Genomic DNA, 14,237 nt, shown 5'->3' with positions numbered 1-14,237 from the left:
TTCCTCGTCTTTTTAATGTTCCTATGACAAAAAAATATTGAATTTTGTCAAATGCCTTTTCTGCATCAACTGAGATCATGTGGAGTTTTTCCTTCATTTCATGAATGTGGTGTATTACATTGCTTGACTTTTCTATGTTGTACCACCCTTGCATACCAAAAATAAACCCCGCTTTGTCATGGTATATAATCTTTTTAATATGTGGCTGGATTTGCTTTGCTGGTATTTTACTGAGGATGTTTTTTTTTTAATTTTTTTTATTTATTTATGATAGTCACAGAGAGAGAGGCAGAGACATAGGCAGAGGGAGAAGCAGGCTCCATGCACCGGGAGCCCGACGTGGGATTCGATCCCGGGTCTCCAGGATCACACCCTGGGCCAAAGGCAGGTGCCAAACCGCTGCGCCACCCAGGGATCCCCTTTACTGAGGATGTTTGCATCAAAATTCATAAGAGATATTAGGGAACATCTGGCTGGCTCAGTCAGTGGAGCATGTGGCTCGATCTCAGCTGTTAAGTTTGAGCCCCATGTGGGTGTAGAGATTACTTAAAAATAAAATCTTGCAAAAAAAATAAGGAATATTGGTCTGTAGCTTTTTTTTTTTTTTTAAGATTTCATTTATTTATTAGAGAGAGAAAGAGAGAACAAGCAGGCAGTGTGGTAGAGGGAGAGGGAGAAACAGTCTTCCCACTGAGCAGGGCTTGATCCCCGGCCCCTGGGACCATGACCTAAACTGAAGACAGAGTTAATCTTACTTAGAGTGCAAAGAGCTCCTTGGATGTTTATATTTGCGTCTTTCATCAAATTTGGGAAATTGGGATATTTCTTCAAAAACTCTCTGCTCCTTTCTCACTTCTCCTCCTAGCACTCCCATAGTATGTGTGTTGTTCCACTTCACTGTGTCCCCCAGGTCTCTCAGACTGTTCATTTTTCTTCAGTCTGTTTTCTTTCTATTCCTCAAACTTGGTAATTTCCATTGTCCTGTCTTCATGTTTGCTGACTTTTTGTTGTGCCTACTCACATCTACCTTTGAATCTACTGAAGTTTTCATTTTAGTTATTGTACTTTTCAGCTCCAGAATTTCTATTCGATTTCTCTTTATTGTTTTCCATGTTTTCCTTTAGTTCTCTGAGCATCTTTAAACCACTGTTCTCATCTTTCTGTAATATGTCGTCATCAGGATTTTTTGAGGGGCAATTTCTGTTTATTTTAATGGACCATACTTTCTTATTTGTCTGTTTTATGATTTTTTGTTATAAATGGACATTTTAATCTAAGAATATGATAAATCTCGCAGATTCTCTCCTCCTTCTTCCCTTTGCTGTTTTTTGTCACTATTTTAATTTTTTTTTTTTAATTGTTGTAGGCTGTCTCTGTGTTAACAGTCTGACATGTAAATGTAAGGTCTTGTCTTTTCAGATCTTCCCTAGGCCTTTTCCTGGGGATATGTGGTCACCTCTGAATTTTCCCTGTATATGCAGTTGTTTTTGAATGTTGTAGTCTTTAATGTCTGCTTCCCAAAAGGGGAAAAAGAGAAAAATGAATGGGGCAGAAAAAGGTGCTAGCCCTTTAGGTGTCCTAGAAGTCACTTTAGATGGAGAGAAGGGATTTGCAACAGTGGGGGAAGGTACAACAATGGGTGGCTACCACTTCTTGTGTGTACCTCTGTGATCAGAAGTAGCAATCAGTGACCCAAGCACAAATCCCTGACATTCGGAAAGACGATCTTTTTTGCCTTTCTTGGCTCTCTAAGGCTAGGTGTGTGTAAGTAAGCTGCACGAGGCTGGGAGGGATGGGTAGCTGTGCCAAGAGCTGAGACTGATTGAAATTAATCACAATTTGTGTCCAGGCCTTCTGGTGGTGGATGCAAGTTTTCAATAAGTCTAGAGTACCAAACAGTCATGCAAGATTCTGCCCAGGCAGTTGTTGCCTAGGTGTGGAGATGGATTACTGATGCTTCCTATTCCCCCATACTTTTTGAGTATCAATATATATTCAGTTTTATCATTTTAATTTCTTGATTATCAGCACTGCCAAAGTACTGTGAAGTTTCTTCTAGCTTCTACTGTTTTTCAATGCATATATTCAGCATGTCAGTTGTATCAGAGATTGAAAGACTTTATGCGCCTCACTCAAAAGGATGCTTTCTATACAAAAACACATTCTGAATTCCAAATGCCTGATATATCACAGCACTCCTAGAATGAACATAATCCAGTGGACCATGGGTGTCCTGCATTTGACTCTGAAACATGAATGCATTAGAGACTATCCATGACTTCTTATCTGTCTTTGGTTGCTCCCCACTAGCAGAATGTTGATTTGGAGGTAATGAGAGGAAAGAGGTAGTTATGGACATTGTATGGAGTTATAATTTTGTTGTAACATGGATGTTACTTTGTAAAATAGGTATCTTGTATCAGATCAACCACGACTCCATAATCAAGAAGAATACAATGATTTTACCAGGAAAATTATCAAGAAGCTAAAAATTATACTAAATATTATCTATTAACATCTTATTTTTCAATAGCAAGCTGATTTTAAAGCCTTCACTGTACACTAGACATAGATTCAGTTGGATTATGTCAATCTGTAAAACCACCCTATGTGGTAGGTACTCGTTATTTCTGTGTTCCAAATGAGGAAACCAGGGCTTGAAGAAATTAGGTCACTTTCCCAAGGTCAACAGCTGATCAGAGGAAGAGCTGAATTAAATCCAAATCTGACTCCAAAGCCCAAGCTCTTATTAATATACATAAAAAGCTTAAAACAGTGCCTTGTAAATAGTAAGCAATTAGTAAATGTTAGCCACTGAAATAACAATAATTTATCTTAAAACAATGTTTTAGATGGCGGTCAGTCAACCTTTCTGTGCCTAAATGCCCTCATTTACAAGATTAGGATACCTAGTTCACAGTTATGGTAAAAACCAAATAAATTCTAGTTATCAAAACATTTAGAAAAATATATAGCATTTAAAAAGACAAGGAATTATTATATCACTGCTACAGGTAAAATCCTGTCTCTTGTATTACAAAGGAGCCTTTTGCACTATAAGCACAGAAGCCTAAAACTTAAGCACTATCCTCATAACAAGAGTTACATTAATAAATTTAGTAAAGCTGTCTTAAATTATTCCAATATGATTCTTGCAGAATGACAAGCAAAGAGAACACTGAACTCTATTCATGAGTGTGATTATAAATTTGGTGCTTAGGAAGGTATATTTGCTCTTTCAGTTCACTAGCACTGAGGGTGAACTTGGCTCCTACTACAGTAGTTCTGTTCAAATGTAGTCAGGACAGAATCTCTATAGTTAGAAGCACAGCAATGTAACTCTAAATTTGGGGCCCAGCTCACTGACACATTCAATCACATTAAAACAATCAGGAGAATGACATTTAAAAACCTTCTTCTTTTAGGTCAATGGTCTGACTGGTTATTGGTATGTGTTTGTTTTCTGCTTATTCTTAGCATTGCTAAGGATTTTGTATTATGTATATTATCCTGAGGAAGAATTTTTTTTAAAAGATTTTATTTATTTATTAGAGACACACACACACAGAGAGACACAGAGGAGAAGCAGGCTCCATGCAGGGAGCCCGACATGGGACTCGATCCCTGGTCTCTAGGATCACACTCTGGGCTAAAGGCAGCACTAAACCGCTGAGCCACCCGGGCTGCCCTATCCTGAGGAAGAATTAAGAAACAAACAAAAAACAAGCTAAGGTTAGAGATTTCTCTGTATAGACTGCTAGTCACCAAAACCAGAGTCTTTTCTGTGTAGAGTAAGGACACCTGCAACATTGTTTCTGTGTTAACTGAAAATCTAAACCAAACACAAACACACAAAACCAAAAAAGTACCCAACTATCTTTTAAGCATTTATCCATGAATATGGTAGTACCTGCATATTTCTAAGTAGATGTTTCTTCCTTAAGGTTTCTTCTTTTACTAGGGACTATGCTGGTGAGTCACTTTGCAATTCATAACCATCTAACCACCACCCTCCTTTTTAAACTCTTCAAAAAATCAATTACATTACTTACACACTTCAATATCTGGTACTTTATTTTCTGGAAACTCTTTATGTCTAATCTAAATTCCTGGTACTGCAATTTAAACCAGATTCCTCTCATTTCTGTTTTCTCTGTAAGAGATAAGTAAAACCAGCATGATCAAGAAAAATTAAGCACATACTTATGTATATTTAAACTGTTATCAATTCATTTTCCTGTGGATAAATCTAAAATATTAGCAAAGTAACATTTCCTTATTTCAGATATAGCTGTTTTACTTAAGTTAGCAAAAATTACTTAGTAGATAACAATGATTTGTAAATTTATCAATATTGAGAGAATAAAAGAATAAAAAATTGAGTTCATTCACTTCTCCATCTTCACACTGAAGTATTCAACAAGCATTTCCTGAGCACCAACTCTCTTTGCCAGGCACTGAGTTAAATGCTAGAAATAAGAAACACACATATTCCCTGATATCAAGGAACTTACTGTTTAGTGAGGGAGGCAGACAAGAAAATGAAAACATGGTTGGGTTACAAGCCCAAAGGCCAGTGTAATCAGAACATCTATTTCACAGCAGAAGGAAAGACAAATGACAGGAAGCCTCCGGAGAAAGGTAACCTCTAAGTCAAGTCCTAAAAGACTGAGGGGAGTTTGCGAGGGCAAGGGCAACCCAGATCAAGAAGAGTGCATGCAAAAGCACAGAAGCATAAAAGGACATGGCCTGCTCCAGACACAGCAAGTAATTCCTTACAGCTGGAATGCAGGGTATGCATGGGAAAATATTAAGAGATAGGTAGGAAGACAGGCTCATGCCATTTCATGAAGGGCCAGTTTGCACTTCCACAGTTCCCATTCTCCCCTATAATCTTAAAGATGCCACTAATGTCTTACCACAATACTGTCCTATAGAGGAAAAGAATCTAGGATCCATTCAAGGAGAACTTCTAATTCCTAAGAATACAATTAATGGTATTTTACAGTCTATGATGCCCAAAGCCTAACCTATCAGTCACAGCACCTATCTATAAACATAAGCATTCTCCCAACAGTATTTGGACCTGCCCGCAATGAGTGTCACTAACGGATGCTGATCTAAATCTCAGCTACTCCTTCCAGACCTAAAAAAAAGTTACCCACTTTAACCTCATATTTCACACTGAATTTGAAGAAGTTCCTTTCAATCATACATTTTGGCTTTTAAGAATGAAATGAAATAATCTATATAGCTATATCTTTACCATTTATCTACCTATCAATAATTATATGTGTGCACTTAGCAAATACTCAGAAAATGGTACTGAAATGCCTTGCTAAAAATAAAACAAGAGAAATTAAAATGGAAGATGATATAAAACACCACTCTACCTTAATTATACTGGTCATAATTCAATCCTGGAGTCATCTATAACCTTGAAATATACTTGTACCTAGAAACACTGGTGATGAAATTTATACAATTAAGTCTGAGTGTCCATATCTCTGACCTAAGAAATAAAAACACAACTACAGATGTGCAAACCCAGCAGATGAGTCACTCTGCTTTAGCTAACTCAATAATGTAATTAATTAGCCCCAATGGGCAACAATCCCAGCACCTTCAATCATAGGAAAAAAATATCATCAACCTTGGGAACTCTCAAAGAAACTCTTAGTTTAGTATTTTATGTTGTGATATAAAAATATGTACAAGGAAATCAAATACTGCCCTCCAGCAACATCAAAGTGATGAACATTCTATGTGACAGATCACATAACTCACTCCACTAAAAACCCATAGCCTGCACCACAGAAAGAAGACATGTAATTGTAAGATAGCGGTAAGAAAGTACAGGCATTTTCCAGAAAACATTTATCATTAACTCTGAAAATTGAAATAAATATATTTGATCTTATGGAGATGGTGCATTCAATTTTCTGTAAGTGCTGCATATTAGAATTCCATGTTCATATTCTTCAACTCAGGCATTTCTATATGTTAACTCATACAACTGTGTCAAATTAACAAATGATTGCTTAATCCTCATAATAAACCTCTAGTTTATAAGTTTCCTAATAGACAACAGTCCACTAGCCCAGACTGAACTCTAACATAATAAATATTTAACCTATGAGGTTTTATCAAACTGAGCAACAGCAGTAAAACCTAAGTATGAATTTATATTTTGCTTAGTAGGTACACCAAATTGTTCTTAATAAGCATCTGGCTTAATTCTGTAAAACAACAAAACACTAAACACAAGCCACTCTAACTTCAAACTTCATGTTAAATATGAAACACATTCAGTATCAATCAAGCTGTAAATATCCACAAAATAATACAAGACATGCAAGAAAATCTCTATAGGGGCAGCCCAGGTGGCTCAGCAGTTTAGCGCCGCCTTCAGCCCAGGGCCTGATCCTGGGGACCCAGGATCGAGTCCCACGTTGGGCTCCCTGCATGGAGCCTGCTTCTCCCTCTGCCTGTGTCTCTGCCTCTCTCTCTCTCTGTGTCTCTCATGAATAAATAAATAAAATCTTAAAAAAAAAAAAATCTCTATAGGTATCTTTGCTTTTTCTATTATATACTTATCCTAGAACTAAATAAATATTAATGAAGGGTATCAGAGAAGGAAATAGAGTGGCAATTTTCAAAACTGAATATTTAAGTATACAAGTAGAATATATCAGAAATCTATATTTCCAAACACAGGTGGGTATCATGCTAGTATAGATTCATATTCAAAAGGCTAAATATTGGCACGCGTATATAAAATGTACACACAATTTGCCTAAAGTAAGGTTAGGCAAATGCCAAGCAACTCTAAATAACCCTCAAAACAAATTGCTTCATGAATAGCTCATCAGTTTCAGCATTTAACTCAATCTAAAATGCTCTTAAACATATTCTCAAAGAAAAATAAACGTGATTATTTTCTACTTGTGAAGCAATGCATTAAAAAATTACTGTTATAATCTAGCATTAAAATTACCGGATTGAAGGACACCACTAATAAAAATGGTTGATATGTGTGTTTCTTAACACTCCTCAACCTCACAAATGCCACCTAACACACAAAGGTAACCAAAAATATTTACATCAGAGTACATCTATCCATTTGATGAACTTTTATGGGGCCATTAATAAGCAATGTTAACGAACACTTAATGACAAAACAAAACAAAAAAATGTTTGTGGTATAAAGTTAAGCAGAAACAAAGAAGAAAACTATTCTTATAAAATGCAATATGGTATCCTGGATTGGATTCTGGAACAGAAAATGGACATCAGTGGATAAACTAGGGTAATCCAAATAAAATCTGTAGTCCAGGGAGCCCTGGGTGGCGCAGCAGTTTAGCGCCTGCCTTTGGCCCAGGGCGTGATCTTGGAGACCCGGGATCGAATCCCACATCGGGTTCCCGGTGCATGGAGCCTGCTTCTCCCTCTGCCTATGTCTCTGCCTCTCTCTCTCTCTCTCCCTCTCTCTCTCTCTGTGACTATCATAAAAAAAAAATCTGTAGTCCATAGTATTGTGCCAGTGTTAATTTCTTAGTTTGGAAATATGTACCATAGTTACATAAGATTCACATTAGGGAAGGCCAGGTAAAGGGCACAGGAAAATTTCTGTATTATCTTTCCAACTTTTCTATGACTCTAAAATTGTTCTGAAAACAAAAAGCTTACATTAAAAATTACTCTCTGTGCCCAGTAGCAAATATAAGAAGCTTCTCATTTTTAAAAATAACATTCACACTTATTTTTCTCTTTCCCACCCCTACACACAATACATATACCCAGAAAAAGAGACTAGACTAAAACACACTAAAATATTAACATTGGTTCACCACTGGTAGGATGAAGAGCAAATTTTTCTCTTTATATTTTCTACAGTGTGAACTGATTTTATAATCAACAATAAATTATTAGCTAAAGAATATACAAATCAATACTTTATTAAAAACTTCTTTTGAAAGAAAAGCTATAAATGTCTAAGCAGAGCCCAAAGGCAGACTGCATACAAAACAGGTTAGGGCAGAGTGTGAAGAATGCAGTGGCCAAGGAAAATTGCCAGGAGTATTTAAGTAGGCATAACCTAATTAGTAAATGCTGGAAACCTGCCAATACACAGAACTTAACATCCACTTTGAGGCTAAAGGTGCTCACAGCCAGCAAAGTTATGCTCAGAATTCACGTCTTAGGGCAATGTCCTGAAAGGCTCCTGTAATACTAAGACTTTGTGGAGATACATAGCTTGGGTTTATTACAAAGATAATGCAGTTGGGGGTGCCTGATTAGCTCAGTTGGTGGAACAGAGATTAAATAAATAAATTCTTTAAAAAAAGAATAGAAATGCAGTTGGACATCTGGTGCACAACTGCCCACTGAAAGCTTTTGGAACATTCTTTAGTACCATGTTATGCTCTTTAGGTATTTCTCCTCTTTTTCCTTCTCTAGCACCTTCTTACAACCTGTGCTCAATTCTTAGCCCTAAGGCCTAAAAATGTCACTCCAGGATGATCAGGATCTAGAGACCACGGGGTCTCTATTTCAGATATCTGAAATATCTGAAACCTTATTTCAGAATATCTGAAAGGTATCACAAAAGTTATTATTCAGATATTTTCAGGGCAAAATATGTTCTAAAACTCTAATAAGCAATAAGAGGAGGAAATTAATCAATAACAAATGTTTCTCACTCAAAAATGAAAAAATAGGGGATCCCTGGGTGGCGCAGCGGTTTGGCGCCTGCCTTTGGCCCAGGGCGCGATCCTGGAGACCCGGGATCGAATCCCACGTCGGGCTCCCGGTGCATGGAGCCTGCTTCTCCCTCTGCCTGTGTCTCTGCCTCTCTCTCTTTCTCTCTCTGTGACTATCATAAATAAATAAAAAAAAATTAAAAAAAAAAAAAATGAAAAAATAAAATACATTTTGTCCCTTAGAAGAAATGCCAGTGGAATCAGAGAGACCACATTTTGAGAGAATTTCTTCCAAGCTGTAATCAGGGTGATTTACTTGTATCAGGCTGTCTGTCCCTACTGAAATAGCACTATATGGCCAGTTCTGGGTTTTGTGTCATTTTTTTTAAAGTTTTTAAATTATTTTTTTATGGTCACCCTTATTCTCAGTTGATAGTACAGCAGGTCCTAGAACTGTCATTTAAACATGTATGTGCATTCTTTTTTACTCTTGAATTCTTGTGAACTCTATAATCAGACAACTAAGCCTATTAAGAATAGGTGCAAAATACAGCCCTGTACTCAGAAATGGAATATTTTATGTTAAAATATGTGATATTTACTTCATGAGCTTCATTACAGCAATTTTAAGCATCAAAAAGCTTATTTGCTTACTTTCTAGTCATAGTTATGTTTAAGAAAATAAAGGTGACCAAAAGTGATCCTCAGGTATTGAGGCCACAATAACAATGTATGACTGCTATTGTTATTACTTTGAATACCAATGGAGATACACATTGTTTTTCATCAAAGCTAAGACACAACTGATTTTAAGGCTAATAATTTATACACCAGTAAGAAAAGAAGTTGCCAGTTGAACTAAGACATGATTGTACTTACACACTGATTGTAAGTACACCTAAATTTCTATAAATAAAATTGGAAAAAGTCTCTTAAAGTCTCTTAGAATCAATGAAGTATATTATACAGTCAGTGAAAACTATCAACTCATTACAAATAATATGAAGGGAATTATGTTAAGAAAATTTGTTTTCGGGGATCCCTGGGTGGCTCAGCGGTTTAGTGCCTCCCTTCGGCCCAGGGCATGAACCTGGAGTCCCGGGATTGAGTCCCGCGTCGAGCTTCCTGCATGGAGCCTGCTTCTTCCTATGCCTGTGTCTCTGCCTCTCTCTTTCTGTGTGTGTCTCTCATGAATAAATAAATAAAATCTTTAAAAAAAAATTTTTTTTTCTCTGTTCCTTCTCAGATGCTAGAAGATAGTTACCATCAAGTGACAGGATTTTAGAGAGTCCAAAACCCAGTGTTCTTTTGAGTCTTGATAAATATTTGTCTAGAGAACAATCTTTCAGGGCAGACTGCTGGGAACTATTTTCTTCATTCTTCAAGTGGAGAAATGAAGCGAAAAAATTAATCGAAGTTTTACTAAAAGCCAAATTTAGAATACTTTCCCTGTCTACCACTTTTAACAAAAACAGTATGTACTGTTTTATGGTTTGTTTTCCTTTAGTTTTACCTTGATCTTAACCTCAGGATATCAATCATCCAAGGTCAAGGTAATTCTGAAGAACTATCTTCAAAAGTACAGCTAGAATCACTGGGGATATTCCCTTTTAGCACAACTTAGATAAAATATAATTTTAAAGCAATGGTGAGAATATTTCTTTTTTAAAGGCAAATGTGGAGAAAACAAATGTCTATAGAAAACAGTGAGAATTTTTAAGATGTTTTACTCTGTCTCACTTTCACAATATTTTTTCCACCAGTACTGGCTGAAAAGCTATCTACTTTACTTTTTAAAAAAGAAATCTGTGAACTTAATTCAACAGTTAGCTACAAAGAGTATCAGTTTCATTTAATTAGGTACGTGTAACATTCTTGTCAAAGTCTTAAATATTTTCTGCATGCAAATTACAAATGTGAAATCTCTGAAACTATGAATCCTGCGATATGTAAGGCATAATGCAGCTAAGGCAAGATTTTAATTCTCATATAGTTGATAAATGGCCTACAACAGCTCTGCTGTCTTAATATATTTTAGTATGCCATATCAGAACCTAAAATGAAAGGTCTTGTTTTTAGCATTCTAAATGCCTCCAGCAGAAGGCAGTATCAATCTCTGATAATGCCAGTAGGCAGCATGACAGAATGAAAATATCATGGGTTTTAGGGCAACAGAAATCTGAATTCATATTTAACCTCTCTGAATCTATGTTTCCTCATAGGTAAGTTTAAAAACACCACCACCAATAACTTCTTATAGTTATTACAGGTTTGGAGGCTGTTGCAGTCATAAAAATTGTGGGGTGGGTCTGAATTAGGGTAGTAAACAATGAAAATGGAGGAAGATGGATTAGAGCAAAATATAAAAGTTAGCATTATTGGGGCCAGTGTGCGAGCTGACTCTGGGGAGCTGGGTGAGGAAGAGGAGCACAGCTCACACTCTTCCTAGCCTTTCTAAACCAAAGTTCTTCGCCATTCCTACCAGCCCAGCCTTGCTGCTGGTTTTTTCCTTTCCTTTGGGTATTTGCACTATGTGGGAAGCAGGTTTTTCTATGCGGGAGCCACTTTTTTGTACAGGGGTAAGTTGGGGTTTTCAGGGAGTCCTGTTTGGTGCCTCCTTCCGTATTTTCTTTCCTCAATCTATGCAAGCGGCTCTGGCCGCCATCATCTCCTCGGATGCCAGAGGGCTGTCACCCTAGCTCTTGAACCCAAGGTGGTGGAGCCTCCTCGGAGGGGACTCCAGTTCTCTGGCACGGCCTGAGGTACACGGGTGTGTGCTCCACACGGTGGAGGGCAGGGGATGTGGGGGGGAGGGGGGGAGGACTGCTGTTGCCCTTTGGAGCTTGGTAGGAGGGTGGACCCCAGGGCTTGGCAAGTGCCACTTCTGGCAGGTTGGAAATTTCCAAATAAATCCTTGTTTATTGGTGGGAAAAAAAAAAGTTAGCAACACTTGATGACTGATTAAACTGGGAAGAAAGCAAGACTCAAGGAATGTACATTTACTGAGCTGGGCTGGGCAACACAGGAAGGACACAAGGCTTAGAGAAGCAGGTAAGCCCAGTTCTGAACGCATTGTGATGCCTTTGAGATATCCATCTGGGAATAGGCAACAGGCAAACAGAAATACAGGTACAGAGGTGGGAAAAAGATCTGAGTTGGAGATATAAATCTAGGTCATCAACTTATGGATGCAAGGTATGAGACAAGATGAGAGTACCCAATGAGAAGAAAAGTAAGACCTACAGAAACTCAAATACCAGTATTTAAGAGAACTTCAGAGGAAGGGGAAGTCCACAAAAGAGATTGGACAGGCACCGTCCAAGAACCCAAAAGAAAATCTTCAAGACTGTGCCATCACAAAAGCCTAGGGAACAGAATGATTCAAGGTGAGATGGGATAAGAAACAGTGTCTAATTGGTAAGACTGCAGAAACCAGGGAAAGTTAGTTTGAAGAAAAGAGTTATTTAGCAGTAAGGAAAAGCAGAGCAGAAAGAGTCAGCTGTCATCAAATTTCTTTCTGCTTCATGGAATAATAGAATTAACTTGCTCCTTGCTCTGAAAACAGAAACTGGACCAAACCCCAGAAGTCTATGAGAATAAAACAGACTTCATCTTCTAAAAAGAACTGAGTTCCCAGTCACTAACAATGTTCCACTACTAGTCTGAAGTTGATGAGATGACTTTGACCTTTTTTAAGATTTTATTTATGAGGCAGCCCCAGTGGCTCAGCGGTTTAGTGCCACCTTCAGTCCAGGGTGTGATCCTGGGGACCCGGGATCAAGTCCCACGACGGGCTCCCTGCATGGAGCCTGCTTCTCCCTCTGCCTGTGTCTCTGCCTCTCTCTCTCATGTATGTCTCTCTGTGTGTCTCTCATGAAGAAATAAATAAAATCTTTAAAAATATATATTTTATTTATGTATTTATTTATGTATTTATTTATTTAGAGAGAACGAACAGGGGAGGAGGAACAAAAGCAAAGGGAGAAGCAGACTGCCCGCTGAGCAGGGAATCCCCTGCGGGACTCAATCCAAGCACCCTGGGATCACCACCTGAGCCGAAGGCAGAGGTTTAACCGACTAAACCACCTAGATGCCCCTACCTTTTTTCAGTTGAAGTAATTTTCTAGGACTAAACTAAATCTTAAACACTTGCATTAAAAGGACAAAGGGAAAGATACAACAAAAAAAGCTCTTAAATATTTAGAAATATAATGGTTCTTTGAATTTTTAAAAAACATATTCAATTAATTCTAAGTAAAACACAAAAAAAAGGTCTTTTTTATAAAGATGGATTTATTTTAGAGAGAGCACACACACATGAGCAGGGGGGAGGGACAGAGGGAGAGGGAGAGAGAGAATCTCAAGCAGACTCCCTGCTGAATGTGGAGCCTGATGTGGGGCTCAATCTGACTACCCTGAAATCATGACTTGAACCAAAATCAAGAGTCAGAAGCTTAACCAACTGAGCTACCCACGTGCCCCCAATAAAATGTGTTTTTAACCTTGTGAGTCTAAAGTAAAATATTTTTAAGATTTTAATTTATTTGAGAGAGTGAGAGCACAAGCAGGGGAAGGGGCAGAGGGAAAGGGAGAAGTAGGCTCCCTGCTGAGCCAGGAGCCTGACATGGGGCTCTATGTGGGGCTTGATCCCAGGACCCCAGGATCATGACCTGAGCTAAAGCAGATGCTTAACTGCCTGCCACCCAGGCACCCCAAAGGAAAACATTAAATATGATATAAAAATTTCTAGGAAGTGGTCTAAGAGAATGCATAGAAAGACCCTGAACTTACTTCTTCCCATGGACATACCAAATCTACAGCTATATATGAAAAAATTCCCACTAAAAAACTAAAAACTAGCTATCTGAACAGCTCCCTCCAAAAGGGATAAAAAGGGCCACATACAGTTAGGGAAGTGAGGCAGAGACACAGTCTTACCAACTATCCTACCTTCTCAACCCCCACCACAACCACCCACAATAAGGAGCAATCTCATAGTTTGGAGCCTCTCCCCACGGAGTGAAAAGTCTGTGCCCAACTTCAGGCACTCTAATCTTGGGGCCTTCACCAGAGAGACAAGTCCCCACAAATATCTGGCTCTGGAAACCAATAGGGTTTATGTCTAGGGAACCTGGGGAGCTGTGGGGATCTTATCCTTTGTCTTACCACTTATCCCTAAATCCAGTACAAATGCAGCAGTTTGAGAGGTAACTGGATTATATGTGGAGGAGATTTATTCACTAATCTTAAAGTATCTGCTAGAGAAGCAAGGACCAGTTGGGAGTTTCTCTGCGGAGAGAGATTCCAGCAAGTGCCATTCTTGTGGCACATACTCCCTCTACATTACCATTGCAGGCAGGCACATGCAGACACAGGCCTGCCAAAGCCATGGGTATGCCCCACCCCCAAAGCTTCTTGCCTTGCTACAACTATAGGCTTGTTCTGCCCTTGGCACTCTCTAGCAGTCTCACTAAGGCCCATGGGTAAGCACAGTCCACACAGGGGATGTCCCTTGATCACCTGGCCCTGGGAGCC

At 38.4% G+C, this 14,237-nt stretch overlaps 1 protein-coding gene across 8 annotated transcripts in view; it reads right to left on the bottom strand.

The window, feature by feature from the left end:
• FRS2 (fibroblast growth factor receptor substrate 2) overlaps positions 1-14,237 on the bottom strand; it is a 111,679-nt gene that overhangs the window by 19,367 nt on the left and 78,075 nt on the right. For 5 of the 8 annotated variants that reach the window (XM_055328418.1, XM_055328419.1, XM_055328421.1 and 2 more), the window contains one exon: positions 4,053-4,153. The exons of the other annotated variants lie outside the window; for them this stretch is intronic. The gene's annotated coding sequence lies outside the window, so the exon portion shown is untranslated. The remainder of the gene's footprint in view (positions 1-4,052; positions 4,154-14,237) is intronic. 8 annotated transcript variants of the gene reach the window in all.

The sequence above is a fragment of the Nyctereutes procyonoides genome, unplaced genomic scaffold (genome assembly GCF_905146905.1).
Source record: "Nyctereutes procyonoides isolate TBG_1078 unplaced genomic scaffold, NYPRO_anot_genome, whole genome shotgun sequence".
In the NCBI taxonomy this organism is placed as follows: domain Eukaryota; kingdom Metazoa; phylum Chordata; class Mammalia; order Carnivora; family Canidae; genus Nyctereutes; species Nyctereutes procyonoides.
This window is presented reverse-complemented; position numbering and strand designations above follow the sequence as displayed.